Raw genomic sequence first — 22,278 nt, forward strand, 5'->3', positions numbered from 1 at the left:
ATTCTCATTCTTTATACTCATAAAAGCCGAATGCTTGCAACTGTCCTGAAGGTTCATGAACTCTCTCCTAATTTAAACTATAACCACATTTTGCAAGTAACTGCCTGTGGAACATATCTGAAGCTTTCTCAGATATGTTGCCTGCAAAAACTGTTGTAGTCGGACCACTGCTTTTGTCACTTCCGCTCTTCCTCTGACAGCATGGTCCTTCCTTGGTCCAATATATGAAGAACATTTGATGGCTTTGGACCTATGGTCACTAGAATTCAGAAGAATAAGGGGTGACCTCATTGAAAGCTATTGAAAGGTGAAAGGCCTTGACAGAGTGGATGTGGAGAGGATGTTTCCTATGGTGGGAGAGTCTAAGACCAGAGGACACTGCTTCAGAATGGAGGGGTGTCCTTTTAGGATGGAGATGAAGAGGAATTTCTTTAGGCAGAGAGTGGTAGATCTGTGGAATTATTTGCCACAGACAACTGAGGAGGCCAAGTCTTTATGTATATTTAAGACACAGGTTGATAGATTCTTGATTGGTCAGGGCATGAAGAGAAATTTTCAACGGTTCTTGTTTCAGTCAAAGCAAGCAGCTGAGAAGGAGTGAAGAAACTGGGTAGAAAAAGTCGTCTTTTTTTTTAAACACCGCTGGGGGAGAAGGGTCTTCACTGCGCAGGCGCGTGATGTAGCGCGCCAAGGTTTAAAAAGAGAAATTTTCAACGGTTTTTGATTCAGTCGAAGCAAGCAGCTGAGAAGGAGTGAAGAAATTGGGTAGAAAAAGTTGTCTTTTTTTTTAAACACTGCTTGGGGAGAAGGGTCTGCACTGCGCAGGCGCGTGACGTAGTGCGCCAAGGTTTAAAAAGCAGACCACCATATACAGCGGCCATCGTTGTAGCGGCCATCGTCGGAGTGGACTAAGTCAGAGTGGGACGGCTTTGGCTCAAACAGGCTTCGGCGAGAACAGGCAGAGGCCAGGGTAGGTTCCGGTAAGTATTTTGTTCAGATTGCTTAGTGCAGTGAGAATGCCAGGCAGGATGTTGGAATGCTCCTCTTGCAGGATGTGGGAAGTTAGGGAGCCCTCCGGTGTCCCTGACAACGACACCTGCAAGAAGTGCATCCAGCTGCAGCTCCTAACAAACCGTGTTAGGGAACTGGAGCAGGAGCTAGATGACCTGCGGATCATTCGGGAGAATGAGGAGATTATAGATCGTAGCTACAGGGAGGTAGTTACGCCAGAGGAGCAGAGGACGGGAAATTGGGTCACTGTCAGGCGAGGGAAGAGGAAAGGGCAGGCAGAGCAGGGTTCCCCTGTGGCCATTCCCCTCAACAACAAGTATACCGCATTGGATACTGTTGGGGGGGATGTCTTACCTGGGACTAGCTGCAGTAGCCGGATCTCTGGCACCGAGTCTGGCTCTGCAGTGCAGAAGGGAGGGGGGAGAAAGAGGAGAGCGGTAGTGATAGGGGACTCAATAGTTAGAGGTGCAGATAGAAGGTTCTGTGGTCGTGACAGAGAATCCAGGATGGTTTGTTGCCTCCCAGGTGCCAGGGTCAAGGATGTCTCTGATCGATTGCATGACATTCTGAAGTGGGAGGGTGATCAGCCAGATGTCGTGCTGCACATCGGTATCAATGACATGGCAAGGAAGAGTGAGGAGGTCCTGGAGAGTGAGTATAGAGAGCTTGGTAGGAAGTTGAAAAGCAGGACCTCAAGAGTGGTAATCGCAGGATTGCTACCTGTGCTAGGTGCCAGTGAGGGTAGGAATAGGATGCTCTGGAGGAGGAACAAGTGGCTGAGGAACCGGTGTAGGGGGCAGGGTTTCAGATTTCAGGATCATTGGGACCTCTTCTGGGGCAGGTGGGACCTGTACAAGAGAGATAGGTTACACTTGAACCACAGGGGGACCAATATCCTTTCAGGGAGGTTTGTTAGTGCTATTGGGGAGGCTTTAAACTAGATTTGCAGGGGGATGGGAACCAGAGTGCCAGAGCTGACAGTGTGGCTGGGGTGAAAATAAATGATGTGGAAAGTTTAAGCAAATCCGCTGATAGAAAGGTTGTGAGTGGTGGTAAAAATCTTCTGAGGTGTATATATTTCAATGCTAGGAGTATTGCGGGGAAGGCGGATGAGTTGAGGGCGTGGATTGACACGTGGAATTATGATGTTGTAGCAATTAGTGAAACTTGGCTACAGGAGGGGCAGGACTGGCAGCTTAATATTCCAGGGTTCCGATGTTTCAGATGTGATCGAGGCAGAGGAATGAAAGGTGGGGGAGTAGCATTGCTTGTTAGGGAAAATATTACAGCAGTGCTCAGGCAGGACAGATTAGAGGGCTTGTCTACTGAGTCCTTATGGGTGGAGCTGAGAAACAGGAAAGGTATGGCCACATTAGTGGGATTGTATTACAGACCACCCAATAGTCAATGAGACTTGGAAGAGCAAATCTGCAGAGAGATAGCAGGCAACTGCAGGAAGCATAAAGTTGTGGTGGTAGGGGATTTTAATTTTCCATATATTGATTGGGACTCCCATACAGTTAGGGGTCTAGATGGTTTAGAGTTTGTAAAATGTGTTCAGGAAAGTTTTCTAAATCAGTATATAGAGGGACCAGCTAGAGGGGATGCAATATTGGATCTCCTGTTAGGTAACGAATTAGGGCAAGTGACAGAAGTCTGTTTAGGGGAGCACTTTGGTTCCAGTGATCATAACACCATTAGTTTCAATTTGATCATGGACAAGGATAGATCTGGTTCTAGGGTTGAGGTTCTGAACTGGAAGAAGGCCAAATTTGAAGAAATGAGAAAGGATCTAAAAAGCGTGGATTGGGACAGGTTGTTCTCTGGCAAAGATGTGATTGGTAGGTGGGAAGCCTTCAAAGGGGAAATTTTGAGAGTCCAGAGTTTGTACGTTCCTGTCAGGATTAAAGGCAAATTGAATAGGAATAAGGAACCTTGGTTCTCAAGGGATATTGCAACTCTGATAAAGAAGAAGAGGGAGTTGTATGAAATGTATAGGAAACAGGGGGTAAATCAGGTGCTTGAGGAGTATAAGAAGTGCAAGAAAATACTTAAGAAAGAAATCAGGAGGGCTAAAAGAAGACATGAGGTTGCCTTGGCAGTCAAAGTGAAGGAGAATCCAAAGAGCTTTTACAAGTATATTTAGAGCAAAAGGATTGTAAGGGATAAAATTGGTCCTCTTGAAGATCAGAGTGGTCGGCTTTGTGCGGAACCAAAGGAAATGGGGGAGATCTTAAATAGGTTTTTTGCGTCTGTATTTACTAAGGAAGCTGGCATGAAATCTATGGAATTGAGGGAATCAAGTAGTGAGACCATGGAAACTGTACAGATTGAAAAGGAGGAGGTGCTTGCTGTCTTGAGGAAAATTAAAGTGGGTAAGTCCCCGGGACCTGACAGAGTGTTCCCTCGGACCTTGAAGGAGACTAATGTTGAAATTGCGGGGGCCCTGGCAGAAATATTTAAAATGTCGCTGTCTACGGGTAAAGTGCCGGAGGATTGGAGAGTGGCTCATGCTGTTCCGTTGTTTAAAAAAGGATCGAAAAGTAATCCGGGAAATTATAGGCCGGTGAGTTTAACGTCAGTAGTAGGTAAGTTATTGAAGGGAGTACTAAGAGACAGAATCTACAAGCATTTGGATAGACAGGGGCTTATTAGGGAGAGTCAACATGGCTTTGTGCATGGTAGGTCATATTTGACCAATCTATTGGAGTTTTTCGAGGAGGTTACCAGGAAAGTGGATGAAGGGAAGGCAGTGGATATTGTCTACATGGACTTCAGTAAGGCCTTTGACAAGGTCCTGCATGGGAGGTTAGTTAGGAAAATTCACTCGCTAGGTATACATGGAGAGGTAGTAAATTGGATTAGACATTGGCTCGATGGAAGAAGCCAGAGAGTTGTGGTAGAGAGTTGCTTCTCTGAGTGGAGGCCTGTGACTAGTGGTGTGCCACGGGGATCAGTGCTGGGTCCATTGTTATTTGTCATCTATATCAATGATCTGGATGATAATGTGGTAAATTGGATCAGCAAGTTTGCTGATGATACAAAGATTGGAGGTGTAGTAGACAGTGAGGAAGGTTTTCAGAGCCTGCAGAGGGACTTGGACCAGCTGGAAAAATGGCAGATGGAGTTTAATACTGACAAGTGTGAGGTATTGCACGTTGGAAGGACAAACCAACATAGAACATACAGGGTTAATGGTAAGGCACTGAGGAGTGCAGTGGAACAGAGGGATCTGGGAATACAGATACAAAATTCCCTAAAAGTGTCGTCACAGGTAGATAGGGTTGTAAAGAGAGCTTTTGGTACATTGGCCTTTATTAATCGAAGTATTGAGTATAAGAGCTGGAATGTTATGATGAGGTTGTATAAGGCATTGGTGAGGCCGAATCTGGAGTATTGTGTTCAGTTTTGGTCACCAAATTACAGGAAGGATATAAATAAGGTTGAAAGAGTGCATCGAAGGTTTACAAGGATGTTGCCGGGACTTGAGAAACTCAGTTACAGAGAAAGGTTGAATAGGTTAGGACTTTATTCCCTGGAGCGTAGAAGAATGAGGGGAGATTTGATAGAGGTATATAAAATTATGATGGGTATAAATAGAGTGAATGCAAGCAGGCTTTTTCCACTGAGGCAAGGGGAGAAAAAAACCAGAGGACATGGTTTAAGGGTGAGGGGGGAAAAGTTTAAAGGGAACATTAGGGGGGACTTCTTCACACAGAGGGTGGTGGGAGTATGGAATGAGCTGCCAGACGAGGTGGTAAATGCGGGTTCTTTTTTAACATTTAAGAATAAATTGGACAGATACATGGATGGGAGGTGTATGGAGGGATATGGTCCGTGTGCAGGTCAGTGGGACTAGGCAGAAAATGGTTCAGCACAGCCAAGGAGGGCCAAAGAGCCTGTTTCTGTGTTGTAGTTTCTATGGTTCTATGGTTCTATGGATATGGGGAGAAGGCAGGAGATTGGGGCTGAGAAGAAAAATGGTGAAATGGTGGAGCAGGCTCGATAGGCCAAATGGCCCAATTCTGCTCCTACATTTCATGGTCTTAGTATGCTTTCTAACAAGAGGCAAAGAGGTTGGCATCAATCCCTTTTTATCCTCATTTGGGCAATGGGTCATGGAGATTGTCATGGAGAAAGTTGTGGCATCATCCAGAACCTTGCTTAATTCACTTTCATACAGCTTCATTGCAGGGGATGTGGCATGTAAATGGTGGATGGATCTCCAATCAAGTTGTAGTTGTCTCAGCCAATCACACCCCCATAATGCTGGTCCTTCTATTTTTATTACATACAAGGTTGCTTGTTGGTTGTTGTATTTCACTGTCACAAATGTCATCCCTTCAGGAGTTATCTTTTCTCCAGTATAAGTTCTTAGTTGGATATCTGTAGGTTTCAGTTTAGTATCTTTGAAATACTGTTCAAATTCATTATGTGGAATGACTGAAACAGCTGAATCAGTTCCTAATTCCATTTTAATTAATTTGCCGTTCACTTCTGGTGTAAGCTATATTGTTTGTCTATTGCTAATTTTCACACTGTAAATTTCAAGGCTACACATTCCTGCGTCACTCTTATCATTATCAGATTTTTCATCAACAGCATGCAATTTAGTACTGTTTTTGAAACTGCAACTTGAACTTTTCTCTTTTTCTCTTCTCTGTGCAGACCATTAATTTTTATTTGTCCAACATGCTCTTTGTATGTGTCCTACTTGGTTGCATTTCATTATGATGAAAAATTTCACCTTTAAATCTCTATTTATTTGGTATATGTGAGACCCTACCACAACAGTAACACAATTTGTTTGGCCAGGTTGGTTTCTGTTTAAAAGCTACGATTTCTTTTGTGCTTACTTTCATTTCTGACTGCAACTCAATTACGTCCATATCTGTAGTTTCCTTTGAAACAGCGGTTTCCACTGAACAGTGATTTCCATTACTCTTTTAAATGTAAGCTGTGCTTCAGTTAGGAGCCATTTTTGAATGCCTTCTTTTAAGATTCCACAAACTAAAAATTCTCTGAGTGCATTATTAAGACCATTACTGAACTGACAATTCTCAGACAATCTCATCAACACAGTCACGTACACTGAAATGAACACCTCTTCCTCATAGTTCCACTTATGAAACCTAAAGAAACCTAAAGTAATGAACAATGGATTCAGTTCTAAATGTTTTTGCATCACTTTGACAATATCAGGAAAGCTCCTTTCTGCAGGTTTGGTTGTGATGCTCTGTTTTGCCAAAGGTCACGCTGCATTTTATTTTATCTCAAACATCTCGCTATGATTGAACGGGTCAGTAGCCATCTTGGGTTCATTTTAAATATATATCTTGTCGCCAATGTTATGTTTTGTAACTTCAAAACATTAAATTAATTCAAAAAAAAAAACACAAGAGTCTGGGAATGTCTAACTTTACCTTTAGTGAGGCGCACACGTATCTCGTGTTAGCATGATGACAGATCTAATTAATGTATTTTGCATATAACCCAAAATAATTATTTAAATATACAAGAATGCTTAATCAAACAATATATATATACAAGATTCCTCAAATATTAGTAAGATATAAAATATACAACATTCTGCCTGACAGCAAAGGTTGTATAACCAGGACTTGTGATCATGGTTCTATGGCCATGAGTGTTCTAGGCAAATTGTTCTACAGGTGGGGTTTGCCATTGCTTTCTTCTGGATAGCGTCTTTACAAGACAGGTGACCCCAGCCATGATAAATACTCTTCAGAGATTGTCAGCCTGGCATCAGTGGTCGCAGATCCAGGACTTTTGATATGCTCCAACTGCTCATACAACCATCCACCACCAACTCTCATGGCTTCACATGACCCAAGTCGGGGGGCTGAGCAAGTGCAACAATTTGCACAAGGGTGACTTGCAGGCCAGTGGAGAGAAGGAGCACCTTACACCTCATTTGGTAGAGACATATCTTCACCAAGCCACCCATCAGAACTCATAGACATTTTTATAGTACCATATTGGTAGTGTTCTAATTTGTTGTGCAGTTTATTTAAAGACATAATTTGTTACTTAGTTATACAGTAGTTTGTCTTTTTGTACACATATTTCACTATTTCCATGAAACCCTGGCTAATTGGGGCAGCTGCTTAATTGGACCAAAATGAACTGGTCCCAACTTGTCCCAATTAACCGGAATGCATTGTATTTATATTTTCAGAGGACAACTGACAATGTGCCAGACAAAATATACTGCACAAAATAAGAGTTTATTGAAGGTTAATCATTAACATAGATAGGATATCGGGTAAGCAGCAGGAATCCCTGATTAAGGATGAGAAAGGCATTTTTAAGTTGGCATCCTGTAAGAAAGAGAACTACAATAAGGCATGGTGAGAGGAAACATAGCTGCATACAATATGTTATTTAGAGGAAGGAAGGTAGGAAATGTACCGTAGTCACATTAACTGTATTCTAGTGAAATTCAGTGAAAAGGTGAAGTGTAAGGAAGAGACAATTGAGAAGATGTGGCTGTATGAAAGGGCAAAACCTTTGACAAATGATGTTTAACTTCCAGAAATGTGAAACTGTTCTTGTTGGAAGGACACATTATATAAAAACAACTAATTATGAAATGGGGTAATCCTTTCAGAAACCTCAGCACAAAGGGAATGGGGGTGGGGAGAGGCTGCACAAGAAATATTGAAAGCGACATACAGCTGCAGCAAGTAATTGGGAAGGCCAATAGAATTTTGGCTTCTATTTCAAAGGGGTCAGAATATGAAAGTAGGAAAGTCTTAATCCCAGTGAACAAGGCAATAGTGAGGTATTATGAAGTATGATCTCTTATTTATGAAAAATATGTCACCCTTGACAACAGTTCAGAGAAGGTTTACTCGATTGATCCTTTTATATGGAGACATTTCCTTGTGACGAAAGGTTGAACAAGCTGGGTCTGTACTCAGTGGAATTCGGATTATTTTTATTGAAAATATAGAATTGGAAATGTCTCCATCATAAGTGATGGAGGAATAGATGGTAAAATCAGAATATGAAGTATCAATTTAAACGAAGAATAGTTTATTTTTCAAACAGTGGGTCTTTGAATTTGTTGCCCCAGAAAACAGCTGAAGCCAAATCCATGAATGAGTTAAATTTGATAAACCACATTATGGATTATTCTCAAGTTATAAGATTATGGTTAGTAGATACATTTTTAAAATAAGGGCACTAGAGACATCAAAAATCAGTCTTTGGGAAATAAAACCAGTTTACGATTCTGCCTTGTTCCTTCCCAGTCCTGATGAAGAGTCTTGACCCGAAATGTCATCTGTTCATTCCCCTCCAAAGCTGCTCTCTGAGTTTGTGATTAGAAGCTCTTAGACCAGCTATTAGTAATTGAATATTCAAATAAATTCCTAGTTGGGTTGTGCTACCATTGAAAATATTTAACTCTGCAAAGTGGGGTGTTCGTGTGTAGATGTGTTTATGTACTATCAGGCAGTATTGGGTAATTTGATGAGACAAGGTCACCAGCTGTAAAAACTGACTGGCAAGAAACTTTTATCATGGGATCAAGGGGGAAGGCAAACAATGGTGAGCAAGGAGAATGAGGATGTGAAAGACGTTTGGTATTGTGTGCTGGAATAGCTAAAGGATCAAAATATCACAGCTGTTACTTCCCAACCTGGCTGTGCACAGAGTTCTCATTCTCATCATTGGCTATCCTTCAGTCAGCGGTCTAATTTTCCCCATAATTCTCTGAAATTAATGATGAAGATCATGTGAAATGAATCAACTTATTAAGTGACAATTTGGGGATAATTACAGAAAGATTCAGAAATGGTTACTATTATGTTTCACCAGATAGTGCTAATTTTGAATTATGAAATGCTGCAAAAAATACAATGCAATGCAATCAAGTTCGAGCGCCTCTGCTCTTAAGGTTCTCTTCTTTCTCATTTACAGCCGTGCTCCTCAGGAGACCAACACAGCAATTGCTCTTCTGTCATTATGACCCCACATTTGTCTACTTTACCTGTTCATTTTTAGCTCTACTACTGGTTTAAAGAAAAGCTTGTGATTCTGCTCTGTGGAGGTCACCATGACTTGCAGAGCTACTTGGGAAAAAAAAAGAAAGATTTTCTGCTGACTTTCAGCAGAATAGCACAATAGCACACTCCACAGACAGTTTACTGATTGTTTCTTCTTTACATTCAGGCTGGTTATATTGCTTTTGTACCTGATTTGAGTAGAATTGAAGGATTAATATTACAGCTACTTTGTGATTGACTGCAGTTTTTGTTATTGCTAATTAAATTGGGTTATCAAGAACTGCACATTTAAAAAATGAGCTATTCTGAAATTTAATTAACAGCCTATTCATTTCAATAAAAAAAGGAGAATGTTAAAACAAAGATCCCAATACAAGTTTCAGTGTTCCTGAAACATAATTGACAGTGGTCGCACTATAGTACGACTGTAATTAAAAATAAAGCAGTGGTGACTGTAAATAATTATCCTCATCATCATGGAATCAATCGAACTAAAATTAATATAATATGAAAACAAAAGCAGAGATGTATCAATTGAACACAAAACTCATCAGGACCAAAGAGAGATGCCTGAGAATGATCTCCAGGTGATTTCCAGTAACTATCTGTGATAGGAGAGCGAGGACTGAGGTGAATTCAAGTGGATAGTAATGAGGGGCTAATATTCTGGATTCAACACACACGAGGAGATCTTTAGTTGAGAGCCAGACCCGCTGACTGGGAAGATATGCTGGCAGTTGTCCTGGTCTGGTTGTTGCTGCGAACTGGCCCGCATCCCTCTCACCTTAACCCATTTCTGGTGCTATCTCTGGATCAGTTGGTGCATGATGGAACCCCCACCTTCACTTCTTACCGGAACAGCAGTTGATGATACCTCAATTAGCATTCGAAGGGGAACATCCTGATTGATGAATGCTGAAGTGTGCTGCATGCAAGTTCCACCCAGACTAGGTTGTCACTCCAGGGTTAGCGTTCCCTGAAGCTAGACATCTGAGTGTTCTCTCCAGGTCCTGGTTGACCCTCTGTTTGCCCATTAGTCTGTGGATGGAACCCAGACAAAAGACAGGAAGAGTCCCCAATGAGCTCACAAAAAGCCTTCCAAAATTTAGAGGCAAGCTGGGAGCCACAATCAGAGATGCTGTCCTGAGGAAAACCGTGAATCTTGAAGATGTTCTGTAACATGTCCTTTGTGGTGTCTGAAGCTGACGGCAGCTTGGGAAGGAGTACATAGCAGCAGGCCTTGGAGAATCAATCTACGACCACTGTGATTACTGTATGACATCAAGATACCAGAAGATCAGTGACAAAGTCTATAGAAATGTAGGACTAAGTGTGGGTGGGAATGAGAAGAGGCTGAGGCAGACCTTAAGGCTGAACTTGGGGCCCTTTATTTCCTGCACTGATATTACGCACCAAGACATATTCCCAGACATCTTTAGTCATGCTGGGCCACCAGTGATGTCTCTTGATGAACTCGAGGGTGCAAGCCCCCCCCGGATGCCATGCCAGGTTCAAAGTATATCCCCAGCTGAATAGCTCAGAATGAGCCGGGCTGGGGACAACGATAGATCCAGTAGGACCATTACTGAGGTCTGCCCCGTGTTGCTCTTGGGCTCAACGCACTATAAAATCTAAGTTCCAACAGATGGGTACTAGTACTCTAGAGCTGGGAATTATATTTGAAGAGTTCTCTTCCCTGTTAGGTGCTTCGAACTTTCAAGAGAGAGCACCTAGTTTTTGATTTTTTGCTCCTGGGCAGTAAGGAATAACGAAGTTGAACCTATTAAAGAATAGAGGGCCACCTATCTGCCTGGAATTCAGCCTCTTTTCATCCAGGATATAGGCTGGCATTTTGTCGTCAGTCCATACTGCAAATGGATGTTTGGATCCATCGAATAAGTGCCTCCATTCTTCAGTGCTAGTTTAACAGTCAAACATTCTCAATTACCGATGTCACAGTCTGCCTCCATGGAAGAAAGGTGCCTTGAGTAGAAAGCACAGGGATGTACTTAGTGGTCCGAGGCAGGTCGTTGGGACAAAATGGCCCCAACTCCAATGTGTCAACCTCAACCACGAAATGCAAATCTGGATCTGGTATATCTGGGATAGGTGCAGACATGAACCCTTGTTTTAACTCTGCAAAAGCCGCCTCATTCTCTGGGGTCCAGTGGAAGGCCCAGTAGATTTCTTGGTGAGCGCTACTGCCACTGAACTGAAATGGTGGATGAACTGTCGGTAAAAGTTGGCAAAACCTAGAAAACGCTGGAGATGTTTCACAGAGCTGGATGGCAGCCTATTCCATGTTGCCTGGATCTTATCAGGGTCCATTTCAGGTTACCATTAGGTATAACAAACCCAAGGAAGGAGACTATGGATACATGGAATTCATTCTTCTCAAGCTCTGCAAACAGTTGATTTTCAAGGAGCCATTGCCGAACCTGCTGGGTGTGTTCTTGAGTGGACCAGGACAAAATGGGTACATCATCTAGGTGGACAAAGTGAAGTGGTACAGCACCTCCTGGAGCATATCTTTGAAGGCTTGAAATACCACTGGTGCATTTACCAACCTGAAAGGCATGAAAAGCACTGTTTTCTATTGGTCTCTCTCATGAATGTGGATTAGGTTCCAGGTGCTACAGAGGTCCAATTTGGTAAATACTGTAGCTCCTTAGAGAATCTCAAAGGCTGTGTCCATGAGAGGGAGAGGGTACTGGTTTTTAACAGTGATCTTATTTAGCCCCCTATAGTCTATGCAAGGCCTTAGTTCACCATCCTTCTTGATGATGAAGAGAAACCTAGCCCCGGCAGGAGATATGAATAGTTGAATAAACCCAGATGCCAGAGCTTCTTGGATGTAGTCCTCCATGGCTTTTCTCTCTGGGATTGATAGAGAGTAGATCTGTCCCCTATGAGGACAAGTTCCCGGTAGCAGGTTGATGGTGGCAGTCGTAATCCTGGTGAGGTAGTAGAGGGATGGCTTTTTTCTTTCTGAATACATCCAGCATTTCTCAATATACTGGAAGTGCTGCAGACAATTCAGATGGATGGGGATTAGAGGTGGAAAGGTCAACGGCTAATGTGGGAGGTTGTTCAGGAGTTAACTTTGAAGGTATTAGGCCCCATTTGGAGGATTTCTTTTTGTTTTGGTTTAACCAGCCCAGAATGACACCAGTAGTCCAATTGACAGTTGCTTTGTGGGATGACAGCCAGGGATGACCTAGAATGAACTGAGTTTCAGGGAAGTGAATGAGGTGGAGCTAGACTGATTCCACATGCTAGCCATTCATGAGCTTGAGCAGGGATGTTTGGTGTTTGATCTGCCCCGGCACCAAATTTCTCCCATCCAGGGCCATTGGCAATGAACCAATAGTTTGAGATGCAAAAAGGGGATTTTCAATCTTCTGGCCAGTCCACAGTCCTACTGCACAGGAGTCAATAAAGGCATCTAGGAAATTTTTTTGGTCTCCCCATGAAAGCACAACTCCAAAGGCAGTTGAACCAGGAATAAGGCTAGCAACCATCACAAACCTCCCTATGCTTGACAGTGCAGGGATTTTCCTGGCAGCTTGAGACAAGAAGTCCGATAATGTCCAACTTCTCCACAGTAAAAGCTTGCACCTCTCCCTCCTTCTCTCTCTTTCTGCGCAAGAGAGCCTGGTGCAGACCAATTGAATAGGCCCCTTGGAGACAGGCATTTGTGGTGGTCGAGGCGAAATCCTAGCCTGTAGAATTGGAGAGGATGGAGGATAGCCAGGGGGGAGTGTCTCTTCAAAATTCTCTTTATCTAACCCTTCTCCTTACTGTTAATCAGTTATCGAGATAAATTACCAGGTTCATAAGACTCTCCTCCATCAGGCTGCAAGGGCATCCTTTAGCTTATCACTCAATCTCTTGTTGATTACAGTGGTTAGTACTTCTATATTCTAACCACTCTGTGGCCAAGGTATAAAATTCTATGGAATAATCGGGCACAGACCAATCCCCTGCCGCAGGTTGAGGAGCTTTTTCGCTGACTCATGTGCTCTGGCAAGCTGATAGAACATCTTCCTCTTCTTCTTCAGAGGACTGCGCTGGCACAGACTGGTGAATCCTTCTCCCAGAGTGTGGTGGCCTAGGCAAGGGCTCTTCCAGAAAGGAGCAAGATGATATAGACTACTTTACTGCATTCTGACATGAACTTGGATGGCTGTAACTCAAAGGCTGAGGAGTGTTGTACCAGGAATCCTCAGCATACTTTGGGGTTGCCATCATACCGGTCAAGAGCCAGTAGGTGCACCGATCCCTCACAAGCATTGACGAGTCTCCAGTTTGAACTTGCCTGGAACTGGGAGCCTCTCCAGCCAAATACAGATCCTGTCTATCAGAGTCAGAGAGGATCTAGTTAGTGATGAGGATCTCCTGAAGTATGTTGTCATGTTTGCCTACAGTTGCTCCCTGGTAGGCCAATGCAGTTTGCAGACATTCATACTCTGCTGGGTGCATACGGTAATGAGAGAGCTATGGATGGTGGTGAACCCAAGTGCAGAGTAAGGTCTAGAATTAACCTAGACTAAGACTTTAAATAAATGGGACAACACAAACGAAATCCAAAGACACAAACAAACAGTTTGGAACTCCTACAGTTGAGCACTGAGTGCTCAGCACAAGACCTTTAAGTACAGATTTTCCATGATGACCGTAACACCATAAGACATAGGGGCAGAATCAGGCCATTCAGTCCATTGAATCTGCTCCACCATTCCATCAGGGCTGATCCTGAATCACACTCAACCCATACACCTGCCTTTTCACTATATCCTTTGATGCCCTGACTGATCAGGAAACGATCAACTTCCGCCTTAAGTATATGCACGGACTTGGCCTCCACCGCAGTCTGTGGCAGAGCATTCCACAGATTTACTACTCTCTGGCTAAAAACATTGCTCCTTACCTCTAAAGGATTTCCACTCAATTTTGAGGCTGTGCCCTCTAGTTCTGGATACCCCCACCACAGGAAACATCCCCTCCACATCCATCCTATCTTGTCCTTTCAACATTCGGTAGGTTGGAAATGAAGGAATGTGGCAGGCAATAATTGGCAGTCTGAGTCATAAAGGGGCAGTGGCAGATAATCATTCTCCAGGGAACTGGAATGCTGAAACTTTGATGCCTACTACTGTTCAGTCAGGACCAGGACACCACCAAATTTTCTAACCAATAACTTCCAGTGTAACTTCAAATCTCCCAGCCCATTACTCAGCAGTAACATTATGCAATTATATCATATGGTAAACAGAAAATACCAGATGCATTTGTGCAATGGAAGACTGAAAATTAAGGTACAATAAGGTAGACTGAGGAAGTTCAACAGTTTAAATCCATCTACTTTGGTTTAAAGAAAATGTTTTTGGAAAAGTGGGTAATGTAGTGGAGATACATCTCTACCAAAGGAGGTTTAAGGCACTCCTTCCCTCTGCTGGCCTGCAGGTAACCCTCAGGCAAGGTGTAGTATCTGTTGAGACCACCCCAATCAAGGTCATGTGAAGCCAAGATAGCAGGTGGGAGATGATTGTATGAGCAGCTGGTGCATATCACAAGTCCTGGTTATTGGTAATGGCTGGGTCACCCGTCTTGTGAACGCACTGCCCAGAAGAAGACAATGGCAAAACACATCTGTAGAAAAATTTGCCAAGCATAACCATGATCATGGGACCATGATCAACTACTTCATACAATACAGCACAAAATGACAATGAAGATGATTAAAGACAATTGAAAATGAGGGAGTTTCAAAAATTCAGCGTTTGGCAGCAAAGGTAAGCGAAGAAGGAGCACGTACAGAAGGGGGCACCATGTAACCCTGCTGGCTCCAGGAAATTTGTAAACAACAAACCTGACGTACTTACATTAATTTGCTCAGCCATTTCTATTCTCTAAATATTCTCTAAGTTGAATATCTCTACTCCCATATATGAAACAACACTCAACTATCCTGAGAGATCTCAAGTAAGATGAGCAGTTACATTAACAGATGCCATTACAGCATTGTCTAATGTCCCCTAATATTAAAGAAACAGATTCTAACCAAATACAATAAAGCACAGCTTTCTGGTGTTCAAAAACAATTCTATTTACATCAATTTGAAATTTCATTTTTGAGACTGAATTAAAAAAAATTTAAGCCAAAATATCTAAAAGTTTTTGAACCCATCTTCTGTTTTGATTATCCATGTAAGATACTCCTGTTTTCCAGTAGTAGAAATGGAAAAGGAAAGTATTAGATTCTCTAGAAAGTTACTTGGTCAGTATACATTGATGTGCAATTATCAACTTGGTAGAAATGCGTAACTTAATGTTGATTACTGGACAAAGCAATGAACTGCCTTAGTCTAGATACAAATGAACTGCCAATGCAAGACTAATTTCTTCTCCAGCAGGCTGGAGAAGACTTGAGGCATTAATTACATATCTGGGAGTTCATAGACAAATTTAAACAAGGCTCCTGATGCCTTCCCCATATTAGCTGTATTTTGCAGATTATTGCCAGACCACTAAGGCATGGTGCAACTGTCACAATGAAAGAGCTTAATGCTCTCTTTCAAACATAATAAGTGCAAATTCCCTGATTTTACAGGTCTAGGAAGTAGTGAACAGAGAGAAACACAATATATCTTGATTTTATGAGAATATTTTATCATTTTAAAATAGTTCATATTTTATTTAATAATGGAAAAATATTCTGCCAATGCTAGGCTTGTTTTATGGCAACATACTGTAACTATATTGAACTGGTAGCTGGATGTGAAAACTCAAGTGAAAACATGCCTTAATTATCATGCTTCTCTGCACCCACGAGCCAAGTTGTCGAGTTGGACTATGAAAACAAGCCCTTTGGCCTACAGTATCTATGCCATTATCAAGTATCTAACTACAGTGTTCCCATCGTTCATATTACATCCCCAGCAACTTCCACCACCCCTACCCACAGCAATTCTCTTGCCACCCAGCTACATGAGAAGCAATTTACAATGGTCAACCAACTAGCATATATTTGGCATGTGGAAGAAAACTAGATCACATGGGAGAAATCTGGAGCACAAAGAAAAACACATCTTTGGCAGTCACAAGGGAACATGTAAACTGCACAGAATTCACCCAATGTCAAAATAAAATCTTAGTCAATCTTCTTCTCAAGGCACTGCATCCTAATCCTCAGGTACTGACTCCTTGTGTTCACAGCTACCAGACTTCCATACTTGCCACTGGCACAATGCATCTGAATTTTAAGAAGTGTTGGCTTGCCTTAAGCACTGAAATTTCAACTGATACTACCCACTCAGATTATTGGGCTTCCTGCTGAAGGAATACTCTACACTCCAGTGCAGTTGGTGTTACCTTCATACTGAAATGATTATAATAGGCAGGCTGCACAAATTTGTTATGTTGTATTTGCACTCAAAATTAGAGACTGACCAATTTTGACTATGCATACCAAATTAATTTCAATTAAACGTTTTGATTAAACTTCCCACCACCAGTTGTGTACATAATGAAGACGTTTGAATGTTCAAGTGATGTTATGCTTTATGCTATTTTCTGACTAAAAAAGAATGATATTAATTCAGCCAGGTACTGCTGCCCCTGCATTGAGAATGGAACATGAATTCAAACAATTCTGTGAACCATTAATATCATGTAATACTGACGATTGCAAAAAAGGTCCATTTACAGCAAGTTTTAGAGATTTTGACCTTTGCTACCATATTTTTACTAAATCTGTGCAGAATCAAAATAAGTGCTGTAAATGTCTTCTTTAAATATTGTAAGTTGGTTTTATTTAGCACACAAACTAGCCTACAGATGAACATTCAGTTTGTGGTTCAGATTGTTAATACGTGACACTTTGGTTGGCAAATAAATTGCAGCAAATTATGTCTGATTTACAAACACATCAAGTGTTTGAAGTCATTGAAAGGAAAATTGTTCATCTGTCTCCAAGTTAATTGAGTGGCTCTCAGGCAGTTTCAGGGTTGATATACTTCAGGATAAAGGAAGGTTTGGCAAAAAACCATCAATTGCATGCTCTGGAATTTGTAGATGGTTTATCCATTGTAAAAGTTGAATTTTGTCTTGATCTGATTCAGTAGAACTCACAAGGGATTTATAGCCCAATTATCATTGTCTGCGTGGGCGTGGGTGGCTCTATGAACACAGCTGCAGGCATTTCAATTTATGGATAACAGGGCCCACTGATGCAAAAAGGTCCCTAATAATATTTCTATGGTCAGTGGATGTTGTTTACTTGGATTTTTAGAAGACCTTTGACAAGGTACCACACATGAGGCTGCTTAACAAGATAAGAGCCCATGCTGTTACAGGAAAGATACTAGTATTGATTTAAAATTGGCTGACTGGCAGGAGGCAAAGATTGAGAATAATTTTTTTTTTCTGGTTTGCTGCTAGTGACTACAGGTGTTCTGCAGGGGTCGGTGCTGGGACCACTTCTTTTTACATTATATGTCAATTATTTGGATGAGGAAATAGAGAGGCTGCAGAATTACTTGGACAGATTGGGAGAATGGGCAAAGAAGTGGCAGATGGAATATAGTGTAGGGAAGTGCATAGACATGAACTTTGGTAGAAGGATTAAAGGTGAGGATTATTTTCTAAATGAGGAAACAATTCAAAAGTCACAGGTGCAAAGTGACTTGGAAGTCTTCATGTGGGATTCCATAAACATTAACTTGCAGAATGCGTCAGTGGTAAGGAAGACAGATGCAATGTTTGCATTCATTTCGAGAGGACTAGAAGAGCAAGGATGTGATGCTGGGGATTTATAAGGCATTGGTCACCACATTTGGTGTATTGTGAGCAGTTTTGGAATCCTTAATTAAGAAAAGATGCTTTGGCATTGGAAAGGGTTAAGAGGAGGCTCATGAGAATGAGCTCAGGAATGAAAGGAGGTGCGTTTGATGGCTCAGGGCCTGTACTTGCTGGAGTTTGGAAGAATGAGGGGGGATCTCATTGCAACCTATTGAATATTGAAAAGCCTAGGTAGACTGGATGTTGAGAGGATATTTCCTATAATGGGAGAGTTTTGGACGAAAGGGCACAGCCTCAGAATAGAGGGGCATTCATCTAGAACAGAGATGAGGAAGAACTTCTTTATCCCGAAGGTGGTGAGTCTGTGGAATTTATGGCTAGAGACAGCTGTGAAGGCCAAGTCATTGGGTATATTTAAGACAGAGATTGATAAGTTCTTGATTAATCAGGGCATCAGAGGTTATGGGGAGAAGGCAGGTGAATGGGGTTGAGAGAGATAATAAATCAGCTAGGATGGAATGGTAAAACCAACTTGATGGGCTGAATAGCCTAATTCTGCTCTTATGTCTTATGGTCTTATGGCTAAATGGCTGAGAGGATAAACGCTGCTGGTCCTCTGCAGGTAGAAAAAAGGGATTGGACTTCATCCTTCCAGCTTCTCACTTCCTCCCCCTCTCCTCCCACCACCTTTCCCCCATCACCCGGTTTCTTCTATCACCTGCCAACTTGTACTCCTTCCCATCCTTTATCCTTATTCTTGCTTCTTCCCCCTTCCCTAGACCTGATCAGGGATCTAGGCCCAAAATTTCAACTGTTTCTTCCTTTCCAAAGATACTGCCTGACCTCCAGAATTTTGAGTGTGCTGTATCCTAGAACTGCACTACTTTGAATGAAAATCAGCATTAATCTCATCACATAAATAGTGGAAATTTGGAGCAAGTAAGTTATGATCTCATTGTATAGATAAACAGGCTCAGGAACCAGAATGGCTTTCTGCTCCTTTCCAGCATCCTATAGGATGAAGTTATTGTATAATATTCCTACAACACACAAAGTTGTTCCTGAATACCATCAAGATATGAAGAGGCTCAGTATCTCAAAGGTGAAGAACCTGTGTAATATACCATTCAAAGTGAATGCTGTCCTCCATTTTACTGCTCTAGAGACTTCTTTTCTGAATGTAGAATGACCAGGTTGGTGAGCTGGCTGGCTGTACAATCCAGTTCACTGACAAACTTTACATTCACATCACATTCAGAACCAATAGTCAAAATAGCACTGAAATGTGTTTGAAGCAATTGCTACACTGACATGAGTGAAGCTTGCAACAGACTGCATGCTTATGCAATTTCAGCACTCTTACATTTTCCAGGATTGTTTATGAACTAAAACAAAAGGTTTATAAACTAGAACTCCATCAAGCTGCATCAGACATCAATATGAATTATTAAATTAATGCATGGTACCTTGAAAGAAACTATGATATGCTAAGTGAGACCCACAGATGACATCATGAGCCGAAGATGAAAAAGAAATCAATGGATAGAAAGCGAACACAAACCAAAAATCTAGAACAGTATTAGAAGAAACTCTTCATGTAATCCAAACTACAGGATGTAGCCAAATGAGTGGCTATGTCAGAAAAATTATAAAAGGCAATGAGATAAGCAATAAATGGATTCCATACTGAGCAGGTGAACATTTTTGACTGTTAGTTAGTTGAGAGAGAGTATGCTGCAGTGACTAGTGATTTGAAAAAAGGAGTGTAGCTGGGAGACAGAAGGAATAGAAAAGTTCATAAACCAGGAGGCTGGATTATTGTGAAATCACCAGAGAAAGAGGTGTGTAGTTTATTAGGAAGTACAAGGGAAGACGTTTGTTGAGGGAATTTTGAGCAGCTAGAGACCAAATGGACTACACCCCAGGGTTTTGAATGAAGTAGCTGAAGAAATTGTGGAGGAATTGGTAGTGATCTTACAAGAATCACTAGACTCTAGAATGATTCTGGGGGAGTAAAATATCACAAACATCACTCCTGTTTTTAAGAATGGAAGGAAGCAGAAAACAAGACATTATAGGCCACTTAGCCAGACTTCAATGGTTGGCAAGATGTTAGAGTCCATTATTAAGGATGCAGTTTCATGATATGTACTTACAGACACACAATGAAATAGGCCAAAGTCAAAAAGGTTATGGGGAAATACTGCCTGACAAACCTATTGGAATTCTTTGAGGAAATAACAGGCAGGATAGACAAAAGAAAGTTAGTGGATGTTGTTTACTCAGATTTTCAGAAAGCCTTGACAAGGTGGTGCACATGAGCTGCTAAACATGAGCCCATAGTATTACAGAAACTGATACTAGCATGGACTGAAGATGAGATGACTGGCAGAAGGCAAAAATTAGGAATAAAGGTTGGTTGGCTTCCAAGGACTGGTGGTGTTCTGCAAGGATCAGTGTTGGGTCATGTACTTTTCACATTACATGTTAATGATCTGGATGATAGAATTGATGGCTTTGTCATCAAGTTTGCAAATGATACAAAGATAAGTGGAGGGCAGATTATAAACAAAAGAGATTCTTCAGATTCTGGAAATCCATTAGGAACATGCAACACACATAAAATGCTAGCATAAAATACTAGGTTAGGCCGCACTTAGGGAGGGGCATAAGCAGTTGATGTTTCTTGTGGAGGGACAGGAAGTGTTGAGGATGCTGGGGGTCTGCAGAAGGACTTGGACAGATTAGGATAATGGGCAAAGAAATGGCAGATGTCATTCTATGCTGGGAAGTGTGTGGTCATGTACAGCACTTTGTTAGATGGAATAAAGGGATATACTATTTTCTAAATAGGAAGTGAATTCAGAAATCAGAGGTGCAGAAGGACTTGAGAATCCCAGTGCAGTATTCCCTAAAGGTTAACTTGCAGGTTGAGTTAGAGGTAAGGAAAGCAAGCACAATATCAGCATTCATTTCATGAGGTCTAGGATATAAAAGGAAGAATGGAATCCTGAGGCTTTAAGATATTGGTCAGACTGCACTTGGAGTATCTCTGAGTGGTTTTTTCAAAGAAAGGATGTGCTAGCATAGGAGACAGTCCAGAAGAGGTTTACAAGAATGTTCCTGGAATGAAAAAGTTAATGTTTACAAGAATGTACATTATGGCCCAATTGGCGAGAGAGAGTGAGAGAGAGAGAGCACGCGCGAGAGAGATACTGGAGCCGATCAACAGTTCAGAGACTTCTAATAGGACCTGAGCAAAAAATAAAGGAAATACAATTAACACTAAGCCAACAGGGCCATTAACTGGAACGTTCAAACTAAGGGAGTTAAATGCCACCACAATGAATCACTAATTGGCTGGAATGTGCATACTCACATGCATGATTGCAGAACCCATTCTGCAGCCCACCAGTGAGGCATGCAGATCCTGCAGCAGAGTCTCTGGCTGTGACAGGGCCCTGATTTTTAGACACAGCTCTCGAGGTGCCAGAGGCTTGTGCCTGCCAGAAGTCCTGGATGAGAGACTTCACCAAGATATCATGCACCGAAATCCAAGAACATTCCTCAGGGCTATGCCCCTCCCACCCAACCCAAAAGATATTTGACCTTGTTCTGAACCTGGCAAGATGCCAGGAGGCACCACACAGAATAGACCAGGGATTCATCCACCAAGCGGGAAGGAGAGGGACGATGGTGTCTGGAGCCAGTGGGGAGGTAGTCACTGGTTTGAACTTGGAAATATAGAACGCTGGGTGAATTGTTATTGATGATAGGCACAATATATATGAGGCCTTGTTGATAGTGTTCTCCACTATGAATAGTCCCATGCAGTGTGGATCCAACTTGAACCTCTTGACTTTCAAGGGAAGATACCTGGACGCCAGCCAGACTTGCTCGCCCATCTTGAGAGGCCTCACTTGTCAGCAGAGCTCATCAGCCTGCTGGACATGTTGTTTCTGAATGTGCAGCAGAGAAAACTTGGCCTGTTTCCATGTGCACTTGTAGCATTAGAAAAACTATTTAGCCGAAGGAACTCCCACATCAATCTCTTGGTCAAGGAAAAGTGATGGCTGGAATCCCTTATGGAATGCAATTGGGGACATACCAGCGGTGGAGGACTGGAGACTATTGTGAGCAATCTCTGCTAAAACTAATTGGGAGTTCCAGGACATGGGGATGGAAGAGACAAGGCAGCACAGGATTGTCTCCAGATCCTGATTCACTCTCTTAATCTGGCCATTAGATTAGGAAGAGCAATGAAGTAGGCAGCCTTGGAGAATCGGTCTACAATGACCAGAATGATAGTGTTTATATCAGATAGGGCAGACTAGTGATGAAATCCACCAAGAGGTGGGACTAGGGGCAGTGTGGCACAGGAAGGGACAAAGCAGACCAGCAGGGCTCTAATGTGACATCTTGTTCTGTGCAC

This window comes from Mobula hypostoma, chromosome 2 (genome assembly GCF_963921235.1).
Source record: "Mobula hypostoma chromosome 2, sMobHyp1.1, whole genome shotgun sequence".
NCBI lineage: Eukaryota > Metazoa > Chordata > Chondrichthyes > Myliobatiformes > Myliobatidae > Mobula > Mobula hypostoma.